Source organism: Galeopterus variegatus, unplaced genomic scaffold, assembly GCF_000696425.1.
Source record: "Galeopterus variegatus unplaced genomic scaffold, G_variegatus-3.0.2 Scaffold9364, whole genome shotgun sequence".
NCBI classification, from domain to species: Eukaryota; Metazoa; Chordata; class Mammalia; order Dermoptera; family Cynocephalidae; genus Galeopterus; species Galeopterus variegatus.
The window spans coordinates 6,156-25,305 of record NW_007735475.1 but is presented as its reverse complement, the minus strand read 5'-3'; the positions used below and the strand labels follow the sequence as shown (position 1 = coordinate 25,305).

The 19,150-nt window shown below is 40.7% G+C and overlaps 1 protein-coding gene across 1 annotated transcript in view; it reads right to left on the bottom strand.

The window, feature by feature from the left end:
* The window catches only part of LOC103609223 (leucine-rich repeat and guanylate kinase domain-containing protein-like), a gene marked incomplete at its 5' end in the record, with an annotated part of 53,357 nt that overhangs the window by 31,643 nt on the left and 2,564 nt on the right, over positions 1-19,150 (bottom strand). The gene's annotated exons all lie outside the window — the stretch shown is intronic.

Genomic DNA, 19,150 nt, shown 5'->3' with positions numbered 1-19,150 from the left:
AATAATAATTATTATTATTATGAAGTCAGCCTATAACACCTGCTAACACATCCTGTGAATATACCTAGTACTTGATCAAAACAGCCTTTTGAATGGGATTAAAGGGAAGAAAACATGTCAAAAAACGGTGGCTCCTGAGCTGGCCGGTCAGCTCACTCGGGAGATCACTGTGGTGGTAACTAACACCAAGGTCAACGGTTTGGAACCCCCTACTGGCCAGCTGACAAACAAACAAACAAAACCCTGATGGCTTCTAGATACCTAATTGAAAAGTTATCCTTACAATTACTTTCCATTTGACAAAATTCTTCTAAAAGGCCCAAAGTTAAATAAAACAGCAATGCCGAGAAGAAACTTTAAAGTAGAATGGAAGGAATGATGAGGCCACTGTTTGACAAAATTTATTTACAAATAATGTCTAACATTTCCTTTAAATTTTCCTTTAATATTTCCTTTAAAATACTAGAATGTCCAGAGACTTAGAAAATACAAATATAAATTTCTATTACTGCTCATCTGTAGAGGAGCCAGGTGTAAATACATTTGGATATATAGGAAGATCAACACTTTCATTAAGTATGGCTTTTAAAATGCTAAAATAAGTAATTTCCACATGTACCTCTAGTCGATATGGCTGAGTAGATGGGAAAGCTACTGCCACCCAAAGAAAAAAGTATATACTAATGTTAACAGAAATGTGTTTTGTTTTTAATACAGAGTAAGGCTGACACCAAGAAAGAAAATTTCCCAATGCTACACGTGAAGTGAAGACTCTAAGTCAGAGGAGTGGGAATTGATGCCAAGAGATCAGAGGGTATCAGGGGAGGAGGTCTGAACACCTGGACTGAGAGAGGGGCCACAACGCCTGTGCGGTTGGTATGCAAGACCTGAGATCCTTGATGAGAAGTTGGAAAGGAGGTGTCTGGAAATCTCAGCCCACAGACCAAGAGATTTTGCTTGGGCACAGAGTCTCACCAGGACTGAGGATAGATACAAACACCTGTGGGAAAACAGACCTCTATTTCTGTGCTGTGTACAGGTGTGGAATCTGAGCTTGAGCTCCCCCCAAACTGTGTGGCAATCCCAAGCCAGTGATGCAAGGTAAAAGTTGTTGCAGACGAGTAAAAGTATTTAATCATAATAGGAAACTCTAAGGCTCCACAATCCTGTCTTGAGAGAGAGGCAGGGAGATTCAACAGATGCAACAAAGAGACTAGGAATACATCCAAGGGATTCCAGGTAACAGAGCAACCTAAAAAGGAACAGTAAAGTGACTGTGTTTATTGCAAAGTGATAAACGAAGACAACTGTATGTAGAAACATTCTGTTAAGTCTATGATTAAAAAAAAACAAACAAACTCATCCGACCCATATTTATTGAGCATCTACATGTGTTGGATGGTGCTCTGGATTGGGGATATGCTCTGGATGTAAATAAAAAGTCCTTGACCTGCGGGGATTCCACTCTAATGTTGGAGACAGACAAATAACACATTAAATAATGTCAGGTAATGATGAGTGCAATGAAGAAACAGAATGCCAGATAAGGGGACACAGTGATGATATGGTGGCCAAAGGAAGTCTTCTCTATGGTGGTGACATCTGAACAGATATCTAAAGACATGAAGAAGAGAAGCATTCAAATATCTGGGAGAAACCATATCAGGCAGAGAAAGTGGCTTGTATAAGGACCCAGGAGCATGCTTAGCATAACTGCAGCACAGTAAAGAATTCAGTGTGGCTGGAGAAAAAAAGGGGAGGGGGAGGGGGAGGCTGTAGACCTTGTGCTATTTTTTTTCAAAAACCACGTGTCCTGTTGATGTGACTCTAAGAACAGAGAATTATGAAAAAGACCAGATGAATTTGAACAAATCTAAATAAGATAAAAATTAAAGACGTAGAAGGTTTATTCATTGAAATAGTTTCCACAGAAAAGATCCTATATATTGAGACAGGTTTCCTTTTGCTCGCTTTCTAAGACATAAGCCATCTGTACTATTGTGTAAACAAGTCAAGTTCAATCTGGTGATACAATGCAGCTGTAATCCCAACAATTTAGTGTCTTAATAGTTTCTCAGCAACAAAACATTTTGGGTAAACATAATGTATTTAGATTACTATTAAATTACATTGTAATGCCACCACTTTAATTACTTGAACTACTACAATAAAGAGTTTTATACACTTCCTAACATATTTTCTAATAACTTGATACATCAATGGACAAAAGATCTTACTTCCCAATTAAAAAAAAAAACATAATTATCAATGTTGTTTTGTAATAACACCCTGCAACAAAGTATCCTAATACTTCCTAACATATTTTCTAATAACTTGATACATCAATGGACAAAAGATCTTACTTCCCAATTTAAAAAAAAAAACATAATTATCAATGTTGTTTTGTAATAACACCCTGCAACAAAGTATCCTAATGTGATCTTATTCAAAGTATCTAAATTAAAGTCAACCTTCAAGCAACATTTAAAAAATATATAAACTACTTTACAGTCCACAAAAGAACCAAGTACTACAGTATACAGGCTGGTTAAATTTATTTAAACACTTACAGCAAAGCATAAATGAATTTAATGATGCATGGAAGATTTTAAAGTTATTTTATGGGTTAGTATCATTACCAAATGCAGGAAAATATAAATGAAGTGTCTCAAACAACTAGAACTACATCTCAAATTAATTCTAAATGGCTTAGGCCTTTTATTTAGACTTATATCTCTTGGAAATAAAATGAATTAAAATAGTATGTGTATAAAAAATCTTAAAAGAATAAGCATAGAATCCCAGCTAAATAACACATGCAATAGGGGCCATAAACCTAAGAATAAAGCATATATATGTGTATTTAACATCATATCATCACACAAACTAAGTAGGGTCTTTCACTGCATAAAGAAAAGGAGAAAATAAAAGACATTGATGATCTGGTGTTACAGGCACATAGCCAGGTCAATAACTAGTAATAACATTATCATTTGGGGGTCAGATTCTGAATATTTTGAAAACAAAAATCCCTATTTTAATGACCAATGTTTCAACATTAATAAGATTACATGTATAGCAGTTTAGTTACTCTCCTGTCCACTTTTCAATATGAACTATTTTTAACGTTAAAAAGATGCAAAAAAAAAAGTATCAACACTAAAGTTGAAGTTTTTGAAAGCAGCTGGATGACTTGGAAATAAGCTTTGATTTTTAAGACAAAAGTCCTCAGATGCCCAGATGACTTCAGAATCATTTATTTTTCCCCCAACTCAAATGATACTTAAAAAATGCAATGAGGTTTTTAAAAAATTAACAAGATACCTACCATGATTAAATGCACATACTCGTACATACATAAAATGTAAATCCCTATAAAAACGATTTTCAATACTGAAATATGTAACCAAAAAAGGGCTTAAAACAAATTAAAACACAATCATCTGCTATAGAATTTTAAATATTTATTTCCAATAGGATAGTTATGTAATTTGTAGTGGAAAATTTATGAAAAAGTTTAGTTCATTAAGAAGTGCTATTAGAAAAGTGAAGGTGCCAAAAGAGGCTATTTTTTCAGGACAGAATTACATCTGGAAAGTCTTGTCTCTTTGTGCTTTTCAGAAATGAATAATAGCAACTAGAAAAATAATAATTTCCCATAGCATCCAATGATTTTCCATAGCAAAATAAGCTTTTATAGTAAAAAGTTACCACAATGTTTGCATTATGTATGATACAAATGAACATATTTATTAAACTATTCCAACAATAAAGTGCTATATTCTTGAGTGTCCAATCAAAGGAAATAATCAGCTATTTAAACAGAAACAAATTCTACATCAAGAAAAAGAAAAGCAAGGAAGGAATTGGTAAAGGGCCACAAAAATGATTACATTGTATAATGCTGAATATACTAATTATCCTGATTTAAGCATCACATATTGCACACAGGTGTGTATATATATATTTATAAATATTTTTTAAAATATATTCATATATTTAAATATATATATATATATATAATGAAATGCTTTGGGGAGTCCTATATATAGGGAAAAAAAGGAAAGCATGTGAATGTACATTCACATGAGAAAATGAGATACAAAAACGTTTCTTTCGGGCCGGCCTGGTGGCGCACTGCTATAGTGCGCCGCTTGGGAAGTGCGGCAGCGCTCCCACCGAGGGTTTGGATCCCACATACAGACCGGCCGCTCACTGGCTGTGCGAGGGGCGGGAGCAACACCGAGGGTTGCGATCCCGTGGCCGGTCCCAGTCCGGTACGGGCGCGACACTGAGGGTTGCGATCCATTGCCGGTCACGAAAAAAGACAAAAAGGAAAAAAAAAAAAAACGTTTCTTTCCACTAAACTTCGTACTTTGTAATGTTTTCAGTAGAGCTGAACTAATAGATTAATCTTTGGGCACTGTATCCAGAATGTCCCAATTAAAACATATAACAATAATACCCAGAATTTCAAAAATAAGTGGATGAGTTTATTATGAAGTAGTTACTTGACACTTTGAAGGAGATAAACCATAGAAAGGTAAATTTCAAGAGTGGAAACTTGGTATATAAGATTTGCATTGCATAGAAGAATTTGGGAAAGGGACAGGAGAGAAAAAGGGTGGAAATGACTGGCAGGAAATGGGATAGAAACCTTCAGGGACCTTCAATACACACTAAGGATTTCCTTCTAGAGGGTCAAAAATCTTGGTTCTCATTTGATTTTTATAATAAGGTTTTTAGGTAATGCATGTATGGGACTAAAGCCCTCAATTAAGAGACAAAGGTCTACAGATAGTGTGGCAAAAGCCCATCTAATCAATTCTAATCACTGTTTAGGGATGGGATTATGTACTTTGTTTAATTTACTGATTGTTGTTAAAACATGTTGAAGGAATTGCTGTAGGAAAAATGTGAAAAAAATGTTCGCTAAGGGCGAGCTGTTGATGAAAACTTTAGAGACAATTATCATAAGAATGTAACTTTTGCTTAAATCATTTGGGGAGAGGTTATGTTTTGGGTTAGATAATGATTGAAGTTTTATCAATTTAGCTTTCCACAAATTGTACTTTGGAATGTCACCTTGTTAATTTAAGTGATGTTACTATTGTTGCCCATGTCTGTATCCTTTTGAAATGATTGAATCAACTGATTTTTCTTGTGAAACTTCCCTATCTTTACAATAAAAAACAAGCTAACTTTGAATCGGGGCTGTACCCAGTTTTCTCCTTCTAACAGAGGAGTTGCTGAGGTGCAGTCACTTCGGGCTTCTCATTGCATTCGTGTTGCTTTGAGCAGTCTTCTTTTCATCTCCATTACACAGTGAGAAGTGTAACATTTCCTCATATCCTTTGACCAACACATTTGAATAACTGTATTTCTGATGTGATTTCCACCCAACCTCACACTCCCACCTTGGGTAAGTGTGGCCATTGCTTGCTAAGGGCTTATCCTTCAAGAACGACTTTTTCAAAGATGTTGTTTCACTGGTCACTTTCTCCAGCGATGACACTTTGTCTCTCTTCACTTTGCTTTTCTATTTCTGTCCTTGGAAACTGAGAGTCTGTAGATCTGGCAGCTTGTGGAAGCCAGTCTTTGTCTCAACCCACCACAAAGAAAATCAAACTGCCCATTATCCAGACAAGTAACTTGACAGCATTTACTATCTAACCAATCTGAAACCCAGAATATAAATGATCTTGATTTTATCAATAACAAAACAATAACAGTAAAAATAAAGGTAACATTTATTGAGCATATACTACATCCCAGGTGTTATTACAAGTCTCTTATATGTGAATCACAAGGAAATCCATAATAACTCAGAACTGCTGTATCCCCACTCATGTCCCCAAGCTGCAATGCTGCCTGTAAATGTCCACCGAAGAACCTCTTGATCTCAGTAACACTTTGCTGAACTACAATTTTGTTCCAATCAAGGTTGTCAAATTTTTTAAAAGTATTTTCAGAGAAGACCATCCCATTTGTGAAATATTTCTACCTACTCTGGATGGTGTTGTCCTATTCCAATTAATGATAAAATGCAAAAAGTTTTTGCTGTTTACATGTTAGTACTAACAAACACTCACATAAGTGCTTACTGTGTGACACACATTGTTCTGGGTGTTTTTCAATGTTAACTCATTTAATCCTCGTGACAATACCAAGGTTGGTACTTTTTTTTTTTTTTTTTTTTGTCCTTTTTGAGACCGGCCAAACCTTGCTCAGCCAGTGAGCGCTGTGAGCGCACCGGTCATCCCTATATAGGATCCGAACCTGCGGCGGGAGTGCTGCTGCGCTCCCAGCGCCGCACTCTCCCGAGTGCGCCATGGGCTCGGCCCAAGGTTGGTACTCTTATTGTCTCCATTTTATATCCAAGGACTCTATAACTTGCCAAAGGCCACAAGGCTAGATTATAGTGGAACTGGAATTTCCAGTGATTATTTTGAACTTTTAGTGTTATTTGCAATCATGAATTTCTCAGGTTTCAATCTTTAATGAAAGATCTTCAGCTTTTGCCAATCCTGACTGCTCTCATAATCAGCTTTAATATTAGAAATTTGTTCTTTTAACATTACTTGTCTATCCTCCACACACAGAAATGGTTAGGTTCTTATCCTCTGCTCCAAATGCCCGGTCAATACAGAAAAGAGATTTCTAGAATTATATCTTTCAAATTGAACTAGGCAATTAAATTCATTTATGGACATGCTGTGCTAGATACCATATAAATAGTGCAATTATCCGAAGTGGAATTTGGAAGATTTTTTATGACAATAAGATGATTTTCAGGGTTGTCATGGAGCAAAAGGCAAGGGAGTCAGCTAAGTACTTAGTGGTGAAAACACTAGTATTGTTTTAAAGTGCTTTTTTTAAAGTTTTATATGAGAACTTATAATTATACATATGTATTTTGGATATATCTTATCCTGAGCCCAACACTGACAACATAACTGCCAATACACCAATTTCTTGTCCCAGAGAAGAATTCAGCATAAATGATACCAACTCATCCAACCACACTTGAAGGCAACAGAGCAGGGAGTCGGGTCAACAGGCCTCTAAGGACAGCACCATAGCAAAGCTCCAGAGTGCTCAGGGCAGCGTTTTTCAAACTGCAGGTCAGAAACTAAGTTGTGAAAACAATTTAGTAAGTCACAACCGGCATTTAAAAAATTAAAATTCAGCACTATAGAAAACATCAGAGTGTATCACCATAGGAACAATGTTTTATGACACTTTTTTGTTTCCTATGTGTGTATGGATTTACTGGGTCATGATATTGTAAAATGCATTTCTAGTTATGGATCTCAGTCAAAAAAAAGTACGAAAGTGCATGCAATTTTCTAGTATTAAGTACTACATTTAATAAAACAGACAGCTGGATTCTTTATAGCCAGCGAGCAGAGCCAGTTGCCATAAATGGATCATAGATCATAAAAAGAACTTTAAATTCCATCCAGTTCAACTAATCACCCAAAATATGGAGACTTTCTGTAAGATTCTCATATCAGAGCATCTAACTTCTGGAGAAAGCCTGTTCGTTCCTCTGTGAATCACCTCTAACTTTTAGAAAGTTCTTCATTATGCCAAATCAAAATAGAACATAAGGCTGTTGCTTTCACATAAAAGCTCTTCACTGCGTATGTGTGAATTTAATTCTATATAACTTTTTCCTGAATAAACAGAGTCATTGTAGAAAATGTTTAAACTACTAAAAAGTATAAGTGAGAAAATAAAAATTGCCCATAATCTAATAACCCAGAGCTAAAAACTGGAGCCATAGTGGCTAGACTTCCTTAACCTGCTTCTACCTAATATATACTGAATATCTTCCTCTACTTTAATATTCTTCTACAACATGATTATAATTGCAACATAACATTCCAGCATATGGCTGTACCATAATACCATAACTTATGTTTTAAATGCCATTAGAAGCCTAGATTATTTCTCGATTTTACTATAAAAAACATTGATATGAACATCCTCATAAATAATTTCCTTAGGATAATTCTTGGATTAGAATTACTAAAGATATGCAAAATTTTAAGGCTTTGACAGATATTGTAAAACAGTCCCCCAGAAGATGTGTGCCAATTTCCTTTCTTGTTGATGATACAGAAAGTGTATTTACCCACAGCCTACCCAAGAACAGGCACTAACCTGTTCTTCATCTTTTCCAATTTGGTATGAAAAAAGGTCTATTCTGTTTTAACTTATAATGAGGTTAAACACTTTTTGACATATTTATCAGCCATTTTTATTTCCTCTTTTATGAACAGCCCAATCATGCTCTCTGTCCAACTATCTTTTGAGGCTTTGAAAATAATTGATATAGTTCTGCAAAATATTTGAAAAAAGGCTTTCGTGCCCAGTGGAACTATTATCACCTCTGCCGATTTGAATACTAGGTGCCAGACTTTCCTTTACAAAGCCAAAGACGGTATCACTGATACAGTGACTATAAACCACAATGTTTTTTCCCATAAAGACCACTTTGCTGAGGAACACATCAAATGGAAGTGATATGAACTTTGCTTGTAAATATCGATAGAAAATGACAATTTTTAAATATTTATATTCTACATTTAAAAATCAGAAATTTCCCTTATTCCAAGAAAACCAATAATAGCAGTAAAAACCTTTCACTAGAGAGAAGTTGAGGACCTTTTCTACTCCTTTCCTTAGACCACAAACAAAATGTCCAGTTGCGCTGAATCTGAGACATTAAGGACTTACACTACCACAACCAAAACACAAACACAAACAAAAAGCATATATTACCTGCATGGATCCCAGCAAAAGGGAGCCAGAGCTCCCTCCAAGTCAATGGAGGAAAATTTGGCTTATCGCTTCCCATTCATGTCCTAATGAAAATACAACTCCAAATGCCTTCAGGAGCCTCAGAAACAGTTGCCCAAAAAGGAAACCAAGTAAGTTTCTAAAGTTCTCACCTAAGTGAGGCACTGGCACTTCCAAAGTGCCCATACACAGCTCATAGAAAATGGGTGGTTATCCTCATTTTCTCCCTCTCCTTCACACTCGACCCTCCCCCATATCCAATCTAAATATTTACTGAACTTGACCGTTCCTGCCACCATGCTTACTTCAGTCCCTTGTTGTTTGTCCAGACTCCCGCAATGGCATCCCAGCCATTTCTCCTGCCTCCTGTACTGCCCTCCTTAAATTTATCCTCTTTACCACCTCCACATGATGCCTCTACGATACAAAATTTAGCCATTCAGCGGCTCCCCCGTGTTACAAGATCAAGTTTCTGAGCTCTTTAGCATTGCACGAAAGGCCCTTTTGGGTCTACACAGACCTACCACTCTCCTGGCATCTGGGTCCTAGAGGACACTATGCCTGCTCACGCCTTTATGCTCAGGCATATGCTGTTCCGTCTTCTAAGAAAACTTCCCTTCACCCATCAGTCTACTGACTAATTCTGCAACCTTGAAGATAGCTGAAGGTGATCTTCTCTTGGAAGTGTTTCCTGATCCAATTCTCCTACCCTAGGCTGAAATTCAGTGTCCTTCCTTGGTATTCTCATGACAATCTGGAAAAGTCAGTAAATGGGTTTTCTCATTTGTAAGATACCACATACAGTCTAGCATGCTTTAGGGCTTCCAGCTGTCCTAACCACATGGTGTTGTAGTGAACCTTTGTATCTGTCTCTGTCGATAAAAGAGAGAGCTCCTTGAAGTGTCCTCACCATCTCACTATATCCAGCAACAATCAGTATCTGGCACACAGAAAGTGATCAATAAATGCTTGTTGGATGAATAACCTAGCTTAATAAAAATTATGACATGTTAAAAAAAATCACCTTATTACTTTCACCTTGAACAAACCAGATAAATCAGATGGAAATTTCTAGCATTACATAGGCTCTTCACTGCACAAGAGGATTCCTACATCCTGGATTTTTATAATGTCGATTTCCTCTGCTGCGCTTGAAATAACATTTGAGATTCATAGTTTTGTGGATACGTACCTTTTGTGTAAGATAAGACAATTTATACAGGCATTTAGTCATTGATTACATTTTTTAAACATAGGATGGCAAACACAGCTTAGGAGGCTGCTGTGGTATACAGTAAGTGCTCAATAAATATCTTGTAATCCTTTGTATACAGGCATTTAGTCATTGATTACATTTTTTAAACATAGGATGGCAAACACAGCTTAGGATGCTGCTGTGGTATACAGTAAGTGCTCAATAAATATCTTGTAATCCTTTAAGAGTCGAATCTTGTGTTGGCTGCCTTGCTCACAGTTACTCTCTTCTCTGGGGATGCAGTTTCCATAGACAGGAGTAATCCCAATGGGTATGGCCAAGGTAACCCTGTTCCCTGCCAGAGCAGATTTGTTTAAGAATAAGCACCTGACCCAAACTAAGCCAATTAGTTTTCCCCTGGAGTTTTTTGTTTGTTTTTTAACCTTAGGACCAAGGAATATGCAAGTTAATCCCCTTACAGTAGTGGGAGCAGCCAGAGGTGAACCAGATATGAACTTGAGAGCTGTTGGTGGCCACGTTCCCTGCCACGTGCAGAAACTGATATATAGTCATTTGTAGACCAAAGAATGAAGACAACATGGGAAAAAGAAACGGAGATGAGAAACAAAGAGAGTCCTAGACAAGAGTCCTGGAGGCAACAAGAGTCCTTGTTATGTTCAGTGACTGGTCCCCAATCTCTCTGCCCTGCCGCACTCCTATCCTTCCCACAGTCTGGTTGCATGAGATATTCTACTCCCTTCTAATAGATTCACACAAGCTGGCTCAGGCTGGACTCCTGTCATTTGCCAGCAAAAGAATGCTGAAGGCATGAATAAATAAATGAAAAACTGATTCACCTGGATTTTCTGCCCACTAATTCTTTTAACTGATTGAACCAGATGGTCTGGCATAATGAAGGTATTTGCCAGCAAAAGAATGCTGAAGGCATGAATAAATAAATGAAAAACTGATTCACCTGGATATTCTGCCCACTAATTCTTTTAACTGATTGAACCAGATGGTCTGGCATAATGAAGGCATGGGCTCATTCATACGAGATTCCTATTCAGAGAGAGAAGGAAGGTATCCATTTTGAAATACGTTTCAAACAAAAGTAAGTTTCAGGCAACATATGTCAATGCAAACAAGAAGCATTCGATCTCAGTGTCACACATGCAAAGATGCATCCTCTTCCCTACACAAGGTCGCCACAAATTAGCTGTAGGTTTGGAATCTCCAGAAACAGCAAATGCTTCCTTTCTCAGAGTTCTTTTTGCCTTGGGACACCATGATAATGTAAGAGGTGGGAGAGAATTTTCTAATCTAGAAGTGAATTTTCCCAGTGAAGAGAACACAATTTGATGGCAATGGCAACGGGACCCTGTTTCAGCCAGAGTTGGCATGCATGTTGGAATTCGTGTCTGGACGCAAAGGTTCCTTGCTGGCACTGGCCTTCAAGACTGGTTCTATTGGCTGGCAGCACTAACTCCTCTGTTGCTGTATCCCTCTGCAACAGCTGCTCTTCCCTGCTGCGATGGCAAGCTGCTAAAGAGGCACAGAGGCACCAGGATTGGCTGCCTTCTAGCCATCCAACGGCGGGACAGCGCTGGACAGCCCCACCACCTGTGCTGATTGTGGCTGCAGATGGAAGCCAGTGTATAGACTCACAGCGCCCCAGCCATGGCTCTTCATTCTGTGACAGCATTGCCTCAGGGGGTGGCGGACTTCAATGATCTAGTGGTTCCAGGGATGGCTTAAACCTTGGTGCTCTGACTGCCCTGGGCCCGCAGCCTTCCTTTCCGGCTGCCCTCCTCCTCAGCAGACACCTGATTCTGGGCAGCAGCAGGGTTCTCGTCCTGTGGTACTCCCCCGTGTCTTCGGGTTCGGTTCTCTTTGGCTTGCTGCTTGGAAGCAAGTGCACTGTCCCTTTGGACAGAGCTCTCTCTGGTCTGACTGGTCCCCTTATGGGCTTGTGTCTCTTTGACAGGCTGCTGGGTGGGGGCCATGCCATCCTGCTCTGGGGGTTCCGAAGCAATCTCTGTCTTCTGAAACCTTCCCTTTTTGTGAGCCTGTTCCTTAACCCCTGGACACTTCACAGGAGCAGCACTGTCCTGTACTGACTCTGCAGAGGGCTTTTCGCTCTGGGGAGGTTTCTTGTCGGGGGGCTGACTCTCTTGAGTTGGCTCATCACTGCTGAAGGTAGTTTTATTTTCTTGAGAGAATCCTTCAGAAATCTCTCTTTTCAAAGATGTTCCCTTTTTGGACACACCTACATCCTGAGGCAGGTCATGGGGGGGGAGGTTGGTATGGGCCTTTTTTCTGGAATGATGTACTTTTCCCCTTTTTTCTTCCTGCCTTCGGGGATCTTTAGAGGATGGTTGAGTGTGGGGTGGCTCTGGAGTGCCTGGGGTATGGACTTTTCCCCTTTGGTTCCCCTGAGGGTTCAGGGGAGGGCTGGGGTTAGGATGGTTGGGCACCATCACAGGGGTTTGCTTACTATGGGATTCTAGCTGCAAGGCTGTCGGGTGGCTGCTAGGTGGTGCCTTCTTCAGAGGTGCTGGTCCTTTAGCTGTCTCTCTTTGGATAGGGAGTTTTTTTTTTCTTGCTCCCATCTGCTGCACTGGCTCTTGGTTGTGGGCTGGGGCCTGCAGATCTGGAATCTTCTTGCTGGAGGAGCGGCCTACCTTGGAAGCCTTGCTTTCCTTCACAGGCCTTGGGCCAGGAGGAGCCCCTGTGTCCTCGGGTGGCTGTGGCCCTGCACGGGGAGTGGGGATGTGAGGCAGCCCGACTTTCCAGGCCTCCTGGTCCTGGGGCGGATCGGGCATGTGCTGGGGTGCTTGTTCCCGGGTGGGGGGACTGATCAGCGGCAGTTTCACCTCACTGACTTTCTCCTCCTGGACTTGCTGGGGATCGTGGGCTGCTTGGGGGCTCAGCTTCTGGGGCGGTTTGGAATGGGGGGTCCTGATGGGAGGAAGTTTACTGGTGTCTCCTTCCTGAGTTGGTGGCAGCCTGGGAGAGGGAGTCATGGTTTGATCTGAGGTCGTTCCTAAAGCCTCTTCCCTGCTGGGTGAGAGGAGCTTGGGCGTAGGCCTCCTCCTCTGGAGGGGAGCAAGTAGCCGAGGCTGGGGCAGCCTGGTGGGAGCCAGCCGGCTTCTAGGGAGCAAGGTCACTGGGTCTTCCCCATCCTGGGTCTGCTTTGTACTTGCTGATAAGTCTTGGGGATGTGACAATTCAGGGTAAGGAGTACCGACCCGGACAACTTCTGCTCGGGGGGGTTCCTCTGTGAGAGGCTGTTGAGAATCTCCAGCAAGTTTCTTCTTCACCGCATCAGGGTGGGAAGGATCTTCTGGAGGATCATGATGGGAAGTGCTGGGTGGAAGTTTGTCTGACTCAGTTTCCTCATCCCGTGTTATCTGAGGGTTGAAGGAAGTTGGAACAGGTCCCTGTGGAGGCTCAGACAGGGGAGGGAGGGTCAGGGTTACCTGGGCCTCCCCAGATTCCTCATCCTGGTCTGGCTGGGGGCTGTGGGAGGCACGAGGGTCAGGGTGCTGAAGAGGCACTTGGGAAGGAGGGGTGGAAGACTGCCCTCCGTCACCCGCTGCCACCTCGGATGGCCGGGCCTCATCTTCAGGGACATCTGTCTTAGCGGTTATTATTTTTGAAGAAAGATCCAGTTGTTGAATATCCTCTGCTGTCACGTTTGGGGATAAGTCTTGTGCCTGCTGAGGAATAGTGGGTGCTGATGAGCCGAGCTGTTGAGGAGGCTCGGAAGTGAGATGGCTACTGGGAGAAAGCTCTTTTTTATGGGGTTCTCCATCCTGAGTCAGCTCTTGGTTCTGAGAGGGAGCTGGGTTCTGATCTTCAGGGACCTTGGCATGAATTTGCATTCCAGGGAGGTGCTCTGTCATCTGGCCATCTGCTTGCAGTTTTGCCAAGCGCCTGGGGGATGGAACCAGGTGTGCTGGTACCCCAGACACAGTCTTCTTGCTAGTGGGAGCTCCTGCTTTAATATAAAAACAAGTTAGCTAAAAGCAGTCTTAATGCTTTAGAAATTAGTAACAAAAACCATCTTTCCCTTTTCTGATGCACATAGACCCTTGAAAAGAATAAAATTATATATTATAGAGAACTTAACCTTCCTTCCTCCTTGGGGATACTAAGTATCTAGAATTCTCTTATGTAGTGGAACTTAGAAAACTTTAGTTAACTGAAAACATGAATTTTAATGAACAAATATAAAGAGGCTTATTCATAGAACCAAAATTTATATCCAGGTTTGTGGATGGCGAGGAAATTTTCCAAGCAAATGAGTTTTAAAATTTTCACCACCTTAGAGATCAATGCTGCTTTGGATTGTAGAAACTAGAGGATGAACATCTAAGCCAGATGAAGTGCCATTTGTTTGTTTCCTTGTTTGATGACGGTCCCTTTGAATAAGCTCTGAGCTCTGGGAACAGTCATGGCTCTTACCAGGGGGCATGAAGCTCAGCAGGAACTCAATAAGTAAGTGATGAATGGAAAAAGGAAGGAAAGAATCGGTCTGATGGAATCATAAGGCACATGGTTTAGAGACGCTGCTCCTGAAGATCCTTGTCCAAGCTGCTATCCCTCCCCATTCCCGTCCCCAGGACAACTCTTTTCCCTCCAAGTCCACCCTGGCTCTCAGAAGCCACTAGAGATCTGATATTGCATAGAGGCATTGCTGTTTCCAATCACCTGGGAGCAAGTCCTCAGGGGACTCTGCTCTCAGGGACAGTCGCATGGACACAATCACCCCAGCAGGTACTTGTTTATGATAGAAGCCCTGATACATCTGGCAGACCGAACATCATCTTAACCCAGCCCTTAGGACATGACTCTGAAATGCAGAGTGGTCAGAGGCAGCACACCAGCCTGGAACAACCTGGAAGAAACTAACCTCAGCCCACTTTGGGGGACACCTGACACTCAGAGACTACCAACGCAATCAGACCTCCAAGGTGACCCCAGAGCGCTCCATCCCCAGAAGCCAACTAGCCCCCTTGGTCCCTCTCTGGAAGCTGGATGAGCTTGTACTGCTCTGGGTTCTCACGGAGCCTCCTAGTCTGGACGTGTGTCCTTGGCACCCAGTAAAACCACATGTCCCCTGGGAATGGGAGGGAACAAGCGGGAGGAAGGAAAAGCTTCCCTCTTGGCAGGGCTTCTGAGGGGCTGCCCTGTCCGTCATTCTTATCTCCCTAGTTTATAACAGTTTAAAACACTAACTTAGACAAGAAACAAGGTTAAATCAAAACATAAGAGCAGCAAAAATATCTAGAACAGGCAAGTTCACAGAGAACTGAGAGTAGATTAGAGATCACCAGGGGTTGAGGGGAATGACTGTTTAATGGGTACACAGTTTCTGTTTGGGGTCATGAAAAGTTTTGGAAATAGGTAGCGGTGATGGTTATACAACATTGCGAATGTAATTAATGCCATTGAATTGTACACTTAAAGTGATTAAATTGGAAAATTTTGTGTTATATATATATGTTTTTTTTACCACAATAAAAAATTTAAAAGATATTACACTATAAGAACAGTAAACCCAGTGCTGAAGGTCCTTTCCCCCTTTAATTCCTCCTTGTTTCCTATAATGACACACACACATTTTTTTCCCCATTTACACAATTCATATTACTTGGAAAATGATACCACGCCCTTTGTTAAAGATAAAGGCAACATTTTACAGACTAGTAAATTGTTCAGTTTACCTGTTTGACACATCATAACCACCCTCATTTTCCTCTAATCATTAGTAAGAATTCTGAACAATGATCTGCAAATACAATTTCATTTTATGATCGTTACAGCAAGAACCCAGGGCGATAGCTGGTTTGGCATTCTAAAAGCTTTATTGGAAGCACTGACTATCCCAGAAATAGGCTGTACAAGGCCAATGGAGGGGAAAGACATCCCTTATGCTGAGTTGCAAACATAGTGAGTTTTTTCCTATTTTCTAGCAACTGTATTGTTTATACAGGCTTTTTAAGTCCTTCATGCTTTAGAAGCAAATATTACCTGTATTACTACAGGAAATAAATAAGATAATTCTATACCTAAATTTACATACATTTCTAATTAATGGTACGTCTAAAGACCTCAAGAGTCTGCGATCTCTCTGTACCTAAAGTTACTGTTTTATACATGCATTAAATGAAAATCCAATTAATCCGTGCACAGTGAAGGTTGACATTTCTGGGCCCACGCTGAGGGGTGCTGTACTCAGAACTGATAGACTTTGGGCTTACTTTTATAACTTTTTTTCACTCTCATTGTTAAGCGTAGAAATTAAATTTGCATTCTCAGTTACACATTAGCAATGTAAGCTTACTAAAGATAAAGCTATGTATTATTACTTAAAATATTTGGGAATAGTTTTCAGTTTGCATTGATATAGGATTACCACTTTTAGAAAAACAATACTATTGGCCATAAGATTTCTGTTTGTACTGAAGTGTAACACATAGGCAGTCTAATCCAATCAGGAAAAACCTCAGCTCTGGAAGGTCAGATTCTAATAATATCTGGTAATATTATATATAGGGTTTGTGTGTTTTTTTTTTTCTGAAATGGGAGTTCAACATCATTTCTCTAATCAAATTAATTATTATTGCTTAGATTTTGAAGAGAAAACTAAGGCTTAATACTTCCAGTCCAGTTTTCTAACTGCTCAGACAAAACTGTATTTTATAGAATCTTAAATATTTTTTTATTTCAATTTCTTCCCTTTGACAGCTCAAGTATACAAAAATTCACTATATAAAAATATTGGGTTTTTCTATTTCTAGAGATCCCATTTATGTAAGTATTTATATAAATAAACCTAAACCATAGAACTTAAAATCAGTGACCAAACTCAGAGCAGAGGCACAGACATAAGGTGACGGTGACTCTGCTGGGCCCCTGGGCCCTTCTCGGGCAGTCTTGGACCTCGTTTTGAGGTCATTGTGGTTGGGACCCACTTTCCTGCACTGAATCTGTAAGCACCTGTCCCACACTCCTTGGCATAGACTTCACAGCCCTGAAACTCAGAGAGGATACTGGCTGTACTTCTTGGGCCACCAGAAACACCATAAAAGCTTATTAATAGGGACCATGTGCATTAGAATTTTTAAAATACTCACTTGAATAATGTCTGGCCTCCACAATGTCACTTTATGTGCAAGTTTATCCTTAAACGATTAACTTAAAAAAGTAACTTGCTCTGCAAATTAACTGTATATATAAGAAAATGTTTGGCTCAAGAAAACACATTGTTTTCCAAAATACTAAACCTACCAGGAAAACAAAGATCTGCTGTGGGTAGTGATTTGATATATTAATTACAAATCATCCCATCTACTTTTTAAAGCTGGAATTCTACTATTCAATAACTGGATGGCTCAGTTTCAGTTATTAACTGTGTCTGAGAGTCATAACATTTTTACAAATTCTGTAATTCATACTTTTCATTAAATCAGACAGGCCTAACACAATTAGTCCAAATAAATAAAATTTGATTATACCTTTTAAAATGGGAGTCCATTTTCCTATGCACACATTATTTGGTCTATTAATTTGCCAAATGGCAAATGCACCCAACAGTCAGTGTTCCTGATAGTTGTAAAATAAGAAAAGACACCAAGATGGAGCCCACTGGCTGCTGAGACAAAGTCTTGGTCAAGCGTCACTGTTCAGAGGCACTCTCAGCACTGTCAGATCAGAAACGTGCATTTCTCAGTTACTCAGCCCTGGTCAGGCTCAGGGGACTGACTCATGTTTACACAAACCCTCAGAGGCTGATTTAAAAGCCAGGACACCAATTTATTAATTTACAATGGGAGAGCTGCCTGGTTTGGGGATCAGGACAGGGTGTTCTAACATAGGGTTTGGACCCCACAGAAACAGGTCTACCCAGGGGACCAAATTAAAGATCAGAAGGTTGCCTGGTTAGCAAAGAATTAAAGCAAAGGGAACAGATTTCCTCAAGAGAAACTTCTGTTGGGCCACCGAAGCCTCATCAGGTACACTTTGCGACTCTACACGACACTCATGGCCTCCCACAGAGCCGAGGCCTGACGTGGAGAACCAGCACAGGCCTGCATAAACACACTGACACGCCCCTAATTTAATGCCCTCCCTCCCATGAATGCCTATTTTCAGACAGGTTGAACTTTCTTCAGGTACTTTCCAGTCAGTAGGTCATACCCCAGTCACTTTCCCTCCTGTGAGACAGATATAGAAGGAAATTTTCAGCTGCTATCTGTTGATTTTCACCAGTTTCACACTGACCTCATCCCAAAATACAAGGAGCACTCGACCTGGGAAATGTGTGCAAAACTGCAAAACAGCACAATTGGTTGTAATTCTGACAAAATCACGACCTGGCCTGCCTCAGTCTCATGGCCTCCCACAGAGCCGAGGCCTGACGTGGAGAACCAGCACAGGCCTGCATAAACACAGTGACACGCCCCTAATTTAATGCCCTCCCTCCCATGAATGCCTATTTTCAGACAGGTTGAACTTTCTTCAGGTACTTTCCAGTCAGTAGGTCATACCCTGGTCACTTTCCCTCCTGTGAGACAGATACAGAAGGAAATTTTCAGCTGCTATCTGTTGATTTTCACCAGTTTCACACTGACCTCATCCCAAAATACAAGGAGCACTCAACCTGGGAAATGTGTGCAAAACTGCAAAACAGCACAATTGGTTGTAATTCTGACAAAATCACGACCTGGCCTGCCTCAGTGTACCAAGATGCAACCACGCCAACAAAATCATACTTGGGCAAAGAGCCACAAAGGCTAAAACACAAAGCTGCATAGCACCTGGAAAGCAGCAGGAGTCTCAGGTTAACAGCTTTCAATGTGTGATAAGCGAATGGGGTTCAGTCCGTGGAGGGAAACTTTGTAAATTACTATTGTGTAAAATACACATAACATGAAATTTACTATATTAACCAGTTTTTTTTTTTCCTTTTTGTCTTTTTTTGTGACCGGCAAAGGATCACAACCCTCAGTGTCGCGCCCGTACCGGACCGGGACCGGCAACGGGATCGCAACCCTCGGTGTCGCTCCCGCACCTCGCTCAGCCAGTGAGCGGCCGGTCTGTATGTGGGATCCGAACCCTCGGCGGGAGTGCCGCTGC